This window comes from Mus caroli, unplaced genomic scaffold (genome assembly GCF_900094665.2).
Source record: "Mus caroli unplaced genomic scaffold, CAROLI_EIJ_v1.1 scaffold_9014_1, whole genome shotgun sequence".
NCBI lineage: Eukaryota > Metazoa > Chordata > Mammalia > Rodentia > Muridae > Mus > Mus caroli.
This window is the reverse complement of record NW_018390891.1, coordinates 45660-61479: the sequence shown is the minus strand read 5'-3', so window position 1 is coordinate 61479 and position 15820 is coordinate 45660. Positions and strand designations below refer to the sequence as shown.

The 15820-nt window shown below is 45.1% G+C and overlaps 1 long non-coding RNA gene and 1 pseudogene across 1 annotated transcript in view; one reads left to right on the top strand and one right to left on the bottom strand.

Moving 5' to 3' along the window:
- Positions 1-3318: 3318 nt before the first annotated feature.
- On the bottom strand, positions 3319-5039 carry LOC110288885 (annotated as a pseudogene).
- A 10507-nt stretch (positions 5040-15546) lies between these two features.
- Positions 15547-15820, top strand: part of LOC110288887 — a 9585-nt gene continuing 9311 nt past the window's right edge. Inside the window, exon 1 of the long non-coding RNA XR_002377308.1 lies at positions 15547-15648. This is a non-coding gene — a long non-coding RNA (uncharacterized LOC110288887). The remainder of the gene's footprint in view (positions 15649-15820) is intronic.

Here is a 15820-nt window from a genome sequence, read left to right as displayed (position 1 = left end):
AATGCCTAACTCTGGTTTTAATTTATGGAACAATTTTAGAGAGCAAAATCCCACCAGGAAAGTATAGCTTAGTGAAGCCCAGTGATGGGAGTTGAGATGCAGTAGCCTTAGTTGAGATGCAGTAGACTTAGTTAAGATGCAGTAGCCTTAGTTAAGATGGAGTAGCCTTAGTTGAGATGCAGTAGACTTAGGTTAAGATGCAGTAGACTTAGGTTGAGATGCAGTAGACTTAGTTGAGATGCAGTAGACTTAGTTGAGATGCAGTAGACTTAGTTGAGATGCAGTAGCCTTACTTGAGATGCAGTAGACTTCGGTTCCAGATCTGGTTGAGGACTGTTGGTCAGAAACTCAAAACAGGGACAGGAGAGGCCAAGCAAGTAGAACAAGTTGCAGATTAACTGGGGTTAAGCCTCTAACTGGAAAAGGAACTGTTGACTGCATTCCTGAATCATAGTGTTGGCTTGTTTTTAAGTTCATACTGTGAGGGACTATTGATTGGTTTGTTTGTTTGTTTGTTTGTTTGTTTGTTTGTTAAGTGGAAGACCTGGTCTGAAACAACAGTGAAGATCCACTTAACTGAAGGTGTACTTACAAAGCTCAAATTCTGTGTTGGGAAACAGATGATGCTTCATGCTTACTGCATATCAAAAACCATCCTATCTGTGTCTTTACTTACAGGCACCATGAGACATTAGCAAATTGGTGAAGTAAAAGATATTAGTTGAAATCATCCACACAGAGGAACATTCTCTTAAAAGGAAATGTGTATTTAAATGTTCCTAACAGTTGTCAGACATTATTAATGATGTCTCAATGACAAAGGCCATTCCAACTGTTCACTAATATTTACTTCTATATTGTCAAGGTAAGTTCTCTGTGGGCACCCAGAGATGTATAGGTTTCTTTTGAACCTATACCTGAGCTTCTTTTGGTTTTGGTTTTGTTTTGTTTTGAGATAAGGTTTCTCTGTGTAACACTGGATTTTCTGTAACTAACTCTGTAGAGCAGCTGGCCTTGTGCTCAGAGATCCACCTACTTTTATCTCCTGCATTCTGGGGTTAGAGGTATGAGCCATCACAGACTGGCTTTTTTGTTTTTTACTCACTACCTGAAATGTTATAGTTCATATCCTCGTGATTGACTAATTTCATACTAGACTTTCACCACTCATTTACATGACATTTTACACAAGAAATAGCAGGAACCAACAGGAAACTCCAGGATTGTTTACTTCAACGTTTTCTATAGTGTAAAGATCAGATTTCCACTAATCGGATTTACTTAGAAATTCTAACCATGGAGAATTTGTGAAGATGAAGATATTTTAAGAGTGAGCCAATGGTAGGCTCTTGAAATTTCAGAACTGAATAAAAGGCATAAACACTTTATCCTAATGGCATGTGGAGAGCAGTTTAAAATGATCAGAAACTAACCACAGTTAGCCAAAGGCTGAGAAAAATGAGTGGGTGTGGGTGGGAAACGGAGACACGAGCAGGATCTGAGACAAGGCTGGAGAGCTTATTGTTTCCCGTGCTCTGTTCCTTTTCTGGAAGAAAAAGAATTTCCACTTATCACTGTGAAATGATGATAATAACTGACATGAGGAGTAAATTAATTTATACAGTATTAGTGAATAAACACTTTGGATTATGTTGCTGTTCTGAAAGGACTGGGAAATCAAGGTAACTAGTAGCGATGTAAAGATGGAGGTTATATAAATGGCAACGATTGATCATTCATGATTAAAGGCAACACTTTATAAGAGCACAGGGGATCTGCTGTAATTCACAGCTTTTATATTTTAAAATATACTTTACCAAGTTTTCTAGTTGAAGAGGAGCCATTTTTCTGTCCACTAGCTTCTTTTCAGTGGATTAGGAATGGAGAAACAATCCTCTGTATAAGTGTTTGGGCCAGCACGGAGCCCATTCTCAGGCTACATAAGTAGCTCCTGGTACTTTTATACATTTACTTACAAATAACAGATCAAGTTCTTAGAGCAGACATCCTAATTCCCAGCAGTCTAAGACAGACACATTGTAGAGGGGTTGGGATCTTGCTTAGTGAGACTAGAAGTGCTTTCTTTTAGAGATAATGGTCAGCATCCTAGCCCCACCTTCAAAAGCTAATGTGGCCCCAAACACAAAACACTCTACCCATAAAACACAAAAGCACAGGAGCCATGTTCTGGTTAAATCACAACATTCCCCAACACAGACTCTCCTTCTGGGGTAGCTATGAAGATGCCAGTTTCACAGTCCAATTCGTTATTTAAGAGGGCAGTGTGACCAGCTCCATTGCATCCCCCACTAGGTATAACTTGCCAGTTCAGACCATCTGCTGTGGCAGAGGAGGGAAAAGAGGGACAAGTGTGAGGGCAATGGGGAGCAGAGCACAGCTGAGAAGGGCAGTCCCTTGGTGTCAGGGTTCTGATCTGCACCCCTTTCCCCTTGAGGATGAATAGATGGCACCAATCAGAAACATCCATGAGAAACAGAGAAGAGCTATTTCTTCAGCTTCTACAAGTCAGATCTCTGACTAGACACTGTCCATGCCATCCTTTCCCACCACCACCCCTTCTGTAGCTCTTCATGAGGGACCAGAAGGCTCCAACTTTGGCTGTGCATCCACATTAGGCTTTAGCAGCTCAGCATTTATTTCAGAACTCACTATCAATGCTGCCTCTAACTGGGCAACACCCATGTTTCTATCCTGGCCCTGCCTCAGTTCCCCAGGCAACCTTTTCCCTCATCCCTGAGATGTTCCAGCTGTTACTGCATTTATCTATGTGCTCACAAAGTGCACAGCTACAGAATGACGAACATCTATGTGTGCTCCTGATAGTGACATCAAGAGACTATTTTGTAACTTAATGTTCCTAAAGTCAAATAAAAGAGGCTATAACCTTCTACACCAAGTGCTATCTGAATGCTGTGGGTTGACAACTACATTTTGCCCAGGAAAAATGAAAGCACCAAGAGAATGGGTCTCAAGGATAGCAAAGTGGGCCCCAATGATCAGATTATAGCATTGACAGCATCCTATCTTGGAAGGGACTCCAACCAGTTACCAACCCAGGGAAGGGACCAAGTAGAAGGTTCTTGGAAGTGCCAAGGTAGGACCATTCCTATGGAAAGACAGGAAGAGGAAGGAAGGAAGTGGGTAAGTTCAAAAGGAAAGGGGAAGGCAATAGACCTTTGTCAATTAGGACATTTCTCACACAGGCTGTCAGTGTGTACTTGGAATTGGGGGGGGGGGTGGTAAGAGGAGTTTGAGCAGGCTGCAGTCTGCTGGGCTGTGGAAACAAATATGACTTACTGTGAAAGGCAAGGAACATATGGCAAAGGTGATGGTCATAATGGCTAGGAGAATGAGGTAGGACCAAGCCAGCTCAGTCAGTGATCAGGTTCTCCAGGGCAGGAGCAAAAAGAAAAAAAAGCAATTAGCCAACACTGTAGCATGACCCCAGCAAGTTTTGAGGATGAAGGGGGGTTTATTTTTTTTCAGTCTGCTTTTATACCCCTTTAAATACATGCAAAATAATTGTTCCTGGGTCAAGGAACAAGCAAGACAATAAACAAAATCCCTTGAGCACCTTTCTATGGGCTAATCAGAAAGACCAAGACAGAGGGAATGGCACACATGCCTCAACTGTGCCACCTTTGAGCTTTGCATTAACTCAAATGTAAATGTTCTCAATCTGAGTCTATTTCCTGAGCCAGAGCCCAAAGTCAGATTCCTGCCTTGAGCTTACTTTGTCCTGGCCAAATGTCAAATTGCCACTAAGTTTCTACAAGAGGGTACCAAAAAGTTCTCCACAGAGGTGGTCTGTCTCCTCTGCCATTGACGTCTTTCCTCCTTTTCTGCAAGCCCCAAGGTTTCTCAGGCCACTGCCAGACTACCTGCAGTGACTTATTCTGCTCCAACAATGCATGCGGAGGAGGCTAAGGATGACGCTGATGTTGCAGTAAAGCACAGCCACGCTGAGCAGCAGCAGCACCTTGGTGTACAGCCAAAGGCATGCAGTCCTCCCATACTGGATAAAGCACCGCGTCCTGGGACAGTACTAGATGTACTCCCTATAGTGGAGCAGCGGCAGGGAACAGAGGAGCAAGGAGACCCATAGATGGCAGGCAGCACTGCCAGACCCCGCAGTGTGAGAAGCAGATAGAAGGCTGCCAAATGGAGTGTGGAAATGTGTGACCTTAGAGAACAGAAGATGGCCGCTGAAAGACCTTGCTAGAATAGCTGGCTGGGGATCTTCTGCTAGAAGGTTGTGAGGAACACTCCCATCCCAGAATGACCCAGGAGAAAGCCCCAATGGCAAGGCAGGTGCATTAATGACCAAGAATGTTTCAGTTCCCTCTTCTGCTGACTAAGACCTCACCTCACCTGGGACCTTCAATGTTGCTTAGGGAAAGTCTTGAAACACTTGCCTCTCTGGAAGGGAGAGGCTAATTGCCATTTCTAAAGCAGGGGTTGGGAGGTGAAAAGGTCTGCTCAGGCCAACAATAGGCTTAAACCAACTCTTGTTGTTATCGAGGCTTACCCTTAAACTGTATAAAAAGTATGTGTTTAGCAGATTCAGGGTCGCCTCTGCCCCATTACAGGATGACCCCAGCGCACTGGATCAATAAACCACTTACTTGTTGCTGTGTTTCTGTGTGTGGGACATCCTGGATGTAAGACTCTTCAGGTCTTACAGAAGAGGTAGTGTTCCAAGGCCATGACAAAGAGCATGAGCATTATGGCCAGCTAAAAAAGGTCATAGTGAAGGCACATGAGGCTTTCAGGTCCCAAGGCCACCAGGGTCTGGTTTCTTGAATATGAAGCCACCATCACCATGCTGATGAGGCAGGTCTCCAGCAGGTTGGTGAGTAACAGTTCTATTACCAGCACATAGAACAAGTGTGATGGGATTTCCTAGAACCCTCAGCAGAGAACAGTACTGAGCTGATGTCTGGGCTTTCATCTGAGTGGAGCCACTGAGAACTCTCACCGTCCTACACTTGTCTAGAGTCATCGGAAGAACTGTCCATGGTGGAGGGCAAGGAGGAGTGATGAGCTCTCCTCCATGCAGGTACCAGACAGTAGGAGGGTCTTGGGGCTCCAGTGCTCCAAGACACAGCATGGGAAAGGGGAGGAAGAGAAACCCAGAGCTCCCTTAAGGCTCCATAGCACCAAGAGCAGCATCGCTCAGGTCTCCTGCCTGTGCAAGTAGCGGCCTCTTCCCTACAACATCCAGTTACCCTCCCTGCTCCTGCTCTTACCTACCCTAGTTAGGTTTGCTTGCCAGAGCATAGAGGAGCAGCTGCTCCCCCTATAGCCTTCCCAGGTCAGGTCCAGTACTGGCATCAGGACAAGCAATTTAGATTGCATGAGAGCTGCTACAGAGGGCCAGGCAGGTTGGAGGGGTAAGTGGGATGGAAGTTACAGGGCCCTGTGGATTCAGATCTTAAGTCTTTAGTCTTAGCATAAGACTAAGCAGAGTAATAGGTTGGGGTAACAGGAAAGCAAACAAACTCACCAAGCTCAAATTAAGAGCGTCTAGCACTGTGAGATACGTAGGGCAGAGGAACAAAGACATCAAGACAACTTTAAGAGAGAAGTTATTGTTTTCCTTTAAAAACTTTCTTTTTTTTCCCAGGAAGATACACAACAAAGGTGGGATAAAAACTGGAAGGAGGTAAAAAGCAAGCTTATCCACTCAAGGAACAGAACCATGCTCGTCACTGAGTGGCCAGGTGTACAGCTGCATTGATTTTGTTACCAAAATTTTGTTTTCCTATGTCAATACTATAACAACTAACAGCTAAAAGGTTGCTTAAGCAATCTTAGCAAAAACAAAACAAATGAAACAAAACAAAATAACCAGGAATGGTTTTTGTAATCCTCTAGAGTCGTGTTTGTGGCCCCCAATGGAAAACAAAGGCACTTAAGTGTTCTCTACTGAGGCTCAATCTTGAAGAATCTGTTAATAGATTGTTCACATTCGTTCTCTCCACAGTCAGTTAACCATGAAGGCCCATTCGAAGGATTTATTCCCAGGGCATGTTGGTAATTGGCCAGTTTCACAATGAAGCTGGCATAAATAGTTATTTATCATCTGTTGCCATAGTTACAGAGTAGTAAAAATGCAGCAGTGTTTCTGGTTTTCTAAGTCCAGCCTGACAGACAACGTAGGCAAGGGTATACTACCAGAAAAAGTATATTTCATGCAGGGAAAGAGAGTGTGCTGAGAAAGAAAGGTTTGCCCAGGAGTAAAAAGAAAAGCAATGGAAAGATTATTTATGGAATACACCTTGCTTCTTGACTTAGCTCACCATGCTCTGGCCTGGGGACTACAGGGGTTTTCTAGCAAAATACGGGAAGCAGAATCTATTTGGGAGGCCTACGGGCTCATTTCTCACAGCAGAAGCTATCCACTCCATTGCTAAGCTTTGTAGGGCATGGATGCAGTGGGTGTCAAACTCCTCTAGTTTTCTTTCAGGCTGTAAACTGTGGGCCAGTAGCATCCTCCACACAGCCACCCAAAGTGGACTCTCCCGTGTCCATCTTGAGCCATCTCCCACATGGTTGGGGAATGAGCAGAACAAGCAGGACTCTGATGATGTTTCCACTGTGTTTACTTTCCAAAGGCTTTTATACCCTTTCTGTTTCCATGATCACCTTATAACAAAAGCCCCTTGTGGCACGATTTCTATATAATTGCCTCTACCTCTTCACTACATGAGCGGCATGACTCTGCTGACTTTAATGGATACCAGAGAAAATTCGAGATCCTCATCCCAACCCCCTCTGCCTTTATCTTGCTAGTCTCCACCCCAACTCAGGAGTACACTGTGAGAGGATTCTCACAGAGGTGTGTGGACAATCTAGTTTCTGATGACCAAGCTCTGTCTACATCCCTTCCTTAATGACAAGTTCAAGCTCAGTTTATCCAGAGTCTAGGATTTCTTAACAGAAGCATTTTAATGCCTTCAGTTCTAGAATTGAGGCATAAAACTTTGCTAATTTTCAGTTCCTGTTCCTGGGGTCCTTGTGTTTGGAGAACATCATTGTAATTAGTAATGTTGTGTATCAACTTGGTCAGGCATGAGATACCCAGGAGCTGACTAAACAGTATGAATTTATCTGGAAGAGTGTTCTAAAGAGCTTAGCATCCACACTGGTGGACTGACTAAAGCACATAACTGCTCCAGTGTGGGTGGGCCCCATATGGTCTGTTGCTGGCTGAGTAGAACTCGAAATGAAGATGAAGGTTGACTCCCAGCTTGGTCTGATTGATCTGCCAGAGACATTCCTAATTCTCAGGCTTTCAGGCTGACTAGAATCTCAACTGTTAGCTCTTCAGTTTTGAGACTTCTTCCAAACATAACATAGGCTTTACAAGTAGACACACATAGAGAGCCACGTGTAAATCAATGGGCTTGTATGTCTGGCTGAATCTTGGATAACATAGAAAGCAATTGGCACCTTCAAGCAGAAGAGCCTTGCTACACAAAGCCAAAGGATGGGGCTGGAATACAGACTGAGAAAGCTGTTGCTAGGCAGTTTTGTTATTTGAGTGTGAAGTACACTATTGACAAAAACATTGTGTATCATATGACTTTGTATACAGAATACACACACAGAGAAAGACATATACAATTGGTTCTATTTCTTTGAAGACCTCTGACTAATATATATTAATTGATATCTAAAATTATAGTTTTCCTTTATGGACCTGTAATTCAAGGGCTTTGGAAAGCAAGCTACTTACCATAGGTCATTCTTCAAAGGACAACAAAGATAAACATTAAGAAAAGGAGAACTATGTGAAGGAAGCTAACATCGATTGTGTCTTGCATGGTTCTGTTTGCAGGAGCTATGTCTTTCAAAACAATCTTTACTTCTTGATATCAATTCAATAATATTTTTTTTCAAAGAGAGTTCTAAGAACACCATCTGTGCCCTGTAGTAAACTAGAGAATGCTCACACCATTCACTGTAGCAAACAGAAATCACTGAAAACTGGAGATTAGGTTCAAAAGATGGTTTTGGTGACAGTCCACAGAGTCCACAGAGTTCTGGGACGTTTCTAGGATAGATGCTTGCTATTCTCCAGCCCTGCCAGCCCCATCCTTTGGCTTTGTGTAGCAAGGCTCTTCTGCTTGAAGGTGCCAATTGCTTTCTATGTTATCCAAGATTCAGCCAGACATACAAGCCCAACATACAAGCCAGTAGCCACGTGACAGTTTGAATTTATTAAAGGTAAACATTTAGTTAGTCTGGTTAGTGACTCCTCTCCTGGGAAGCTGATATGTGAAATACTTTTTTCATTTCAGAAGTTAAGAGTGAGACAATGCTGCCTTAGGTCCTACACATCAGTGGTCCTCACTTTCCTAAAGCTATTTCCCTTTAATTCATCATGGTGTGGTGACCTCCAACCATAAAATTATTTCATTGCTACTTCACAAATGCTGCTACTGTTATGAATTGTCACGTAAATATCTGATATGTAGGGCATCTGATATGCAACCCCAGAGTGCCAAGGACCATCTTCAGTTTGGAGAGGGGTTCTGAGAGAAGGGGTTCTGGGAGCCATGAAATTAATGACTCGAAGTCAAATCATGGCTATAAGCTGGGGACCTATGCTCTGCTTCACACAGGTTTTCCAGTCTGCTTTTCTCTATGTTCTGCTTTCTCTCTGGCGATTTCTCTGTCTATATTCTGTTTGCTTGCTATTCTAAGAGATCTCACTGCCCATAACCTGCTTGCTTGTGTGTGTGCGTGTGTGTGCGTGCGTGCGTGCGTGCGTGTGTGTGTGAGAGAGAGAGAGAGAGAGAGAGAGAGAGAGAGAGAGAGTGTTTTCCAAGCAGTTCTCTCTTTTTCTCCTAAAACCTTCTCTGGATCACTCGTCTCCTGCAGATCATAAGCCCAGCCTTATATTTTACATATTTATCCAGTCATTTACTCCAGGTTTACTTTTGATTATCCTAAGAATCAGTATCCAGTGACCCAGCCCCTTGATTCTTTGGAGACAGCAAGCATACATTTTCTCTTAATATTGCAAAATAATTAAAAGATCTTCTTGCCTCTGTTAAACACAGATCATAAACTAGCTGGGTGGGATCCTGTCCTGAAACTACCATTTCTATCACACCTGGGTCTAACCTTGCTATGTCCCATGCTGACCTTGAACTCAGGAATCTGTCTTTGTATCTTTCTGACAAGCTATCTCATAGAGTAGCTACCCCTGTTCCTTTAGATTCATGAAACCCTTCATGATTTATATTGCATCCTTATATTTCTTCATAGTTAAGAAATTATATGTTTCGAACTCATGTATTTAGAACTCTTTCCCATAGCTTTAAGGGTTACCCTGAAGGTCCCAATGTTTGCCATTTTGCTGAGATATTGCCGCATGCCCTTGACTCCTGGACTCCTGCTGTTTCTAATTATCAAGGAATCATTAAAGTTAACAGGGAAGACATTCCTCAGAAAGAAAGAGCCCTCCAATGCTAGTGGGGTCCAGAAAAGTGTGCATTATTACACAAACAAGCCTTATACCCACAGCAGTCATCCGCACTCGTGGAGGTTCACACTGGGACCCTGTCCCAGGGTCAGGACTCATGCCACTCTGTCAGAGCTCAGCACTGAAAGGGGCATGACCCACAGATTAAGAACCACTGTCTACATGATGTGGGGATTGGTGGCGGAGACTACAGTGTTTGTCACTATCCTTGGTTCTAGTTTTGAGTCCAAACCTCATTAGAGACCTGCTAGAACTGCTTCAAGTCCAGGTAATGTCCTATGCAGCAGGATAAGCCAGCCTATCAGAGGGAGTGTGGGAAAGCCACCAGCATGCCCAGAGACTTGCATTTTGTCTTTAGAGCAGGGACAGCATGATGCTGCTTCTCTGCTGCCTTTCAGGTCGCATGCAACATGCCACTTGTGACAAGCACTGGCCTTAATGTGCTAGGATTCTGGATGCTATTTTCTGCTTGACTGGAAGACACAGGCCAAGCTTACCATTCAGTTTCTTCAAGGGTTCAGGCATCCCATCTGCAGTGTAGGCAGGGCAAGAGGAGAGACAGTGTCCTGAGTGCTCTACTCCACCCTACTCTGCTTTCTCATTAGAAAAACAAAAGGCTTCCCAGGAACACTGAGGCAGGCAAAGGAGGTAGAAACAGCTTTTGAATTAGTCAGAAGCATTTAAAAAAATCTATTGAGAGAGTTCTCATTTGAAGTTCGTGGTACACTCACTTCCTAGTTTGAAAATTGTTATTTGAGCAGCAAATTAAACATCCAAACTTCCTTAAAAAATGTATCTTCAAGAGACCAAATCGGTCCAAATGATACATGTTCTACATTATAGAAGACTATCAACTAAGACTATATAGAAAGCAAGACAGAATCAGATAAACAACATTCTGTAATTCCTATTGAAGTTAGCAATTTAGTTACTATGTTGGTTGTTGGGACAGCTAAAGTAAGACCAAAAGTAACATTACAGAGATTGCTTTCTTGTGATGGGCTGGGGTGTGAGTGGGGGATGGAGAGTGGGAGTGGAGAGATACTAAGGGTACAAGGAAAAGCTCAAAATGGGCCAACAAGCCCATCAGGGAAAGGATCTTGCCACCAAGCCATCAACTTGAGTTTGATCCCTGAAATCGCATGCTCAAGAGAGAGAACTCCTCCTAAAAGTCATCCTCTGACCATCACACAGGCACATTAGCATTCATGTTCACAAGTGCACACAAGCACACACACACAAAGTGAATAAAGGTAATATATTTTGTGAAGACCCAAACTGACATTGCCCAAGAGTGAATCTTAGCATCCCGAAGGCAGAATGAAGCAGTGTGTTCAGCAGGGCCAGCAGGATGAGTCTTCAGCAAGCTAGTGTTTCTAAGAGGGGGGTGGCGGGGGTCCTGGGGCAAAAACAAGGTCTGGAACCAGGTTGTGGTCCAAACAAATGGACCATAAAGGGACTTTCTGAGAACGTGATGCAGACATTTGCACTTTACAAGAATTACTGTTAATGTTGGCATTCATTCTACACACCACCCAACTGTACCTAGCAACAGCCAGATAGGCCTGGCTTGCTATAAAAGGGACTGATTGGCCTCTCTTACTCTCTAAAGCCCTTTGCTCTCCCTGACCCTTTCCCCTTTTTCTCCCCTTCCCCCTCACCCATCTCTCTCCACATGTTCCCAGCCTCTCTCTCTCTCTTTCTCTCTCTCTCTCTCTCTGTCTCTCTGTCTCCTCCCTTTCTCTGCCTCTACTCCCTTCTCAACTCCCTTTCCCATGCCCCTGAATAAATTCTATACTAGACCCCATCCTATGGCTGATATCTGGGGTGGGGGTGGGGGTGGGGAGGATACCTCAGCATGGACCCGCTGAGGTACCCCCTCCCACCACACTCCATAAAACATATCCTTGGCTTTTTATAAAGCACATCAATTATAACAGGTGGAACTGTGCTGTGTGGAAGGTTAGAGAAGCTTGAGTGAAGCAAGCGGGTAACAAAGCATTGTCATTCTTCAGTGACACCTCACTCTCCAGTATTGAGGAGGAGTTGAGACAATGTGTCCATAGCAGTGATGTCTCAGTGGTTGGAAGATCCTGTATCATTGCATTTCTCTTTATTTGAAACAACCATGATCTTTTTTTTTTCAGGACGCACACCTAATATTTGTTTGTTTGTTTGTCAGTTTTTATTTATGTGTGTGGGTATTTTGTCTGCATGTATGTGTGTATGCCATATGCATGACTGATGCGCTAGAAAGCCAAAGACGGTGTCAGATGTGAGTTGTGAGCTGACCCTAGTTGCTAGAATCGAACTTGGGTCCTCTGGTAGAACAGCCAATGCTCTCAACCACCGAGCCATCGTCCCAGCTTCATCATCTCTAGAACAATGATAACACCAAGAGTAACAATCAGCAGTGATACTACTAGGCTGAGTAGGAAACACAGATGGGAGAGGAGGCACCGCCAGACAGGCAGGAGAGCGCAGCAGCTGTCTGGGACAAGACTCCACAGCTGAGGAGCTAGGAAAGCATCCATTCATTTCATCCACCAGGCTAGGGAAAAGCAAGCTTCCTGGGTAAGCCATCCCCAAGTAAGAGTTTGATGTGCCATTTCTGATGTGTTTACAAAAAGATAAAGGGGCAAGGGGAATATGGTTTATGGGGGGTTGGTGAGTTATGGGGGTGTGTCTCAGCGAGCCCATGCTGAGGCATCCCTTCCCCCCTGAGGGACCAGCTACATGGTATAGTATAGAATAGAGTTTATTCAGGGCATGAGGAGGGGAGCCAAGAGGGTAGTAGAAGCAGAGAGAGAGAGAGAGAGAGAGGAGGCCAGCCATGAGCACATGGGGAGAGGTGGGGAAGGAATGGGGAAGGGGGGGGGACAAGAAGGCAAAGAACCAAGAGAACAAGGGAGAGGGAGGAGGGGGCAAGCAGCCCCTTTTATAGTGGGTCAGGCTTACTTGGTTGTTGTCAGGTAACTGTGGGGTGGAGTTTAGAGAGAATGGTAACAATTTCCACATCTAGATTCTAGGATAAAGAGTCCCACTTGTGAATCCCCTGCCTGTGAGTCCAGAGAGTTCCAGGTGTTGGTATTCTGTTTGGACTCCACCCCCACAGTTACCTGGCAATAGCCAGGTAGGCCTGGCCCACTATAAAAGGGGCTGCTTGGCCCCTCCTCTCACTTATGCTCTTGCCTCTTTCTTGACTCTTGCCCCCCTCCCCCCCCCCCCCCCCCCCCCCCCCCCCCCCCCCCCCCCCCCCCCCCCCCCCCCCCCCCCGCCCGCTCTCTCCACATGGCCATGGCCAGCCTCCACTTCTTTCTCTCCTCTCTGGCTTTCTCTGCCTCTGCTACTCTCTTGACTCCCCTCCCCATGCCCTTAAACTCTATTCTTTACTATACTGGTGTGTGACTGGTCTCTCAGGGGGAAGGGATGCCTTGGCATGGGCCACGATAAGGCACGCCCTTCCCCCACACCTCTATAGAACATATTCTTATATTCCTTTATTTATTTATTTTTTTAATGAGCACAACATTGGTGCCCTGACTTGGATCTAGAAACTCTGCAGGTTTGCATCCCACCTCAGTCACCACAAGAGATCCATGCATGCTAGCCCAGATCTGGTAAACCCCCAGCCCCCACTGGTCAGAGCGACTGTCTGCATGGTCCCAGAGACAGTTTCTTTCTTGTGGCTGAGAATTCCAGGCCGGGCCTGGATAACTGCTTCTTTGGCTTAGCAGCACTGGCTCTGAGTGTTAGACTTTCCCCTCCCCACTCCCTCATTTGCAGCCTGCTGTAAACACTAGTTTAGCTAGTCTGCCTGAAAATCTGAAAATCGGGCTGGCTCTGCCCCCTGCCAGGGGACTCTGCTGCCCTCCTCCCACTCGCGCTCCCTCAGCCCGCTGGTGCTGTGCGGTGCTGCAATGGCCACAAGTGCATTGCTAGGATACGAAACATGCTACTTTGGGCCCTTACTTTTCCCTGCCCACCACGGACTCTGGCACTGAATCGGACTTTCAGCTACTGGTAGGAAGTCCCGCCCTACAGTGGCGCTGACCTGTGGTGACTGACCCGACGGCTGCCCACTCCCCTACGCAGGCAAGAGCTCCCACAGATCTGCTGCCACACAGCCCCCAGCCTCTGCCATGTGGGCTACACAGTCAGACAGGCCCAAACCAACCAAGTTCCACATTTTCTGCTACCAGACTGCGGAACCTCACACACACCACCAGACATATTGGCTTGTAAGGAGTTTCTCCAGTTGGTGGGAGGGACCCTATATGCCCAGATAGCGCCTGGCCAGTCTCTTTTGGGCTAAGGGCTTTCAATGCCCTGGCCCTTATGACCAGCCTCCTGGCTGACCTACCAGTTAAGACTTAAGACCTTTGGGTGACTTCCCTTCTTGAAAGCAGTTCATAAATTTGTGGTACCAGATTGAATTGCTTTCTGGCAATTTCCAGGAAATTCCAGCCATAGCCTCTAGTTATTCGCGTGACAACCTGAATTTCTAGTTTAGCTGTACACTGACCCATTGAGCTCTTCTCGGGATGCCGATACAGTAACATCCCCATCACCCAATGGCCACTAAGTTGTCTTCAAAGGTACACATACTGCCAGCAGTCTGGTAAATGGAAAAAGGGCCCAAGTGCTTACCTATCCATGCTCCCACACCCCTAGCCTGTTCTCACGTGCTGGTTGCTCAGTTTGGGTCACAGGCTTAAATCTGCCTGGACAAACTCATTTTCTGTCACCATGATCTTATGCCACTGCTGCCAGCTTTCTTATTCTAGCCTTAGCTGAATGTTTCTTTGCTAATTCAAAACACACTTTTCTCTACCTACACAACCTGTCAAAGTTACCTAAGGTTTTTATTACTATCCTGTCTCAATATGATTTTTACTACTGTCATTAAATTTTATTCAGTTATTACCAATCTATAGCGTCCAATCCTGTCAGAAATTTGTTAACTATTAAGTTTATGACAGACAGAATTCCCAAAAGGCTCTAACAGTTTACCCCACAAAGTCTCAGAAGATGTGGACACTGCTACAGGATGCTGCCTGGATTGTGATATAATCACTAAAAATGCAGTGGACAAAACTGGATACTCTGAGTCAAATGACTTATATTGTCTAAAACAAGGTAAGACATTTCTCATGTTACACGTATCCATTCCACAGAGAAAAAGCCCTGCATCTTCTGCACTTGGAAGCCAGACTGACAGCCCAACTTGTCATAGAAACCATGGAGACCACAGAGAACTGTTGGCTAGTGGACTCTGACAGTTTTTAAATAGTATAACTGCTAAATTATTGTTTATTCCCCAGACTTCTAACTACATTGACAGCTAAGACAGCAGCTAGAAAAAACTTGTAGCTGTACTTTAGGTAAGGAGATAACAGATTAGATGCAATCTGTTATCTCCTTAACTAAACTCTGCTTCCATTAATTAAATGCCTCATATTTCCTCTTCTTGCTATGCCACTGTCCGGATATCTGAGTTCCTATAATTTTGCCTAACTCTAATAAACCGCTCCACTATATGATCCAACTTTATAATCTTATTCCTTCTGCTCCACAAAAGGCTCATCTTAAAGACTGCTCATGTTACTAACTTGTGTTTTTATCTCTTTTATAAATTTATAAGCTACAGGATACCTACTAAGATCCACCTCTCATGGACCAAATAGGCTCCATCCAGATAAGTACATCTGCCTAACCTATTCCAGAGAATAGAGTTTATTAAGGGCATGGGGAGGGGAGTCAAGAGAGTAGCAGAGGCAGAGAAAGCCAGAGAGAAGGAGAGAAAGAAGAAGTGGAGGCTGGCCATGGCCATGTGGAGACAGGGGGGAAGGGGATGGGGAGAGAGGGGGAGCAAGGGGGCAAGAGTCAAGAAAGAGGCAAGAACATAAGAGAGAGGAGGGGCCAAGCAGCCCCTTTTATAGTGGGCCAGGCCTACCTGTCTGTTGCCAGGTAACTGTGGGGGTGGAGTCCAAACAGAATACCAACACCTGGAACTCTCTGGACTCACAGGCAGGGGATTCACAAGTGGGACTCTTTATCCTAGAATCTAGATGTGGAAATTGTTACCATTCTCTCTAAACTCCACCCCACAGTTACCTGACAACAACCAAGTAAGCCTGACCCACTATAAAAAGGGCTGCTTGCCCCCTCCTCCCTCTCCCTTGTTCTCTTGGTTCTTTGTCTTCTTGCTCCCACCCCCTTCCCCATTCTCTTCCCCCCTCTCTCCCCATGTGCTCATGGCTGGCCTTCTCTCTCTCTCTCTCTCTCTCTCTCTCTCTCTCT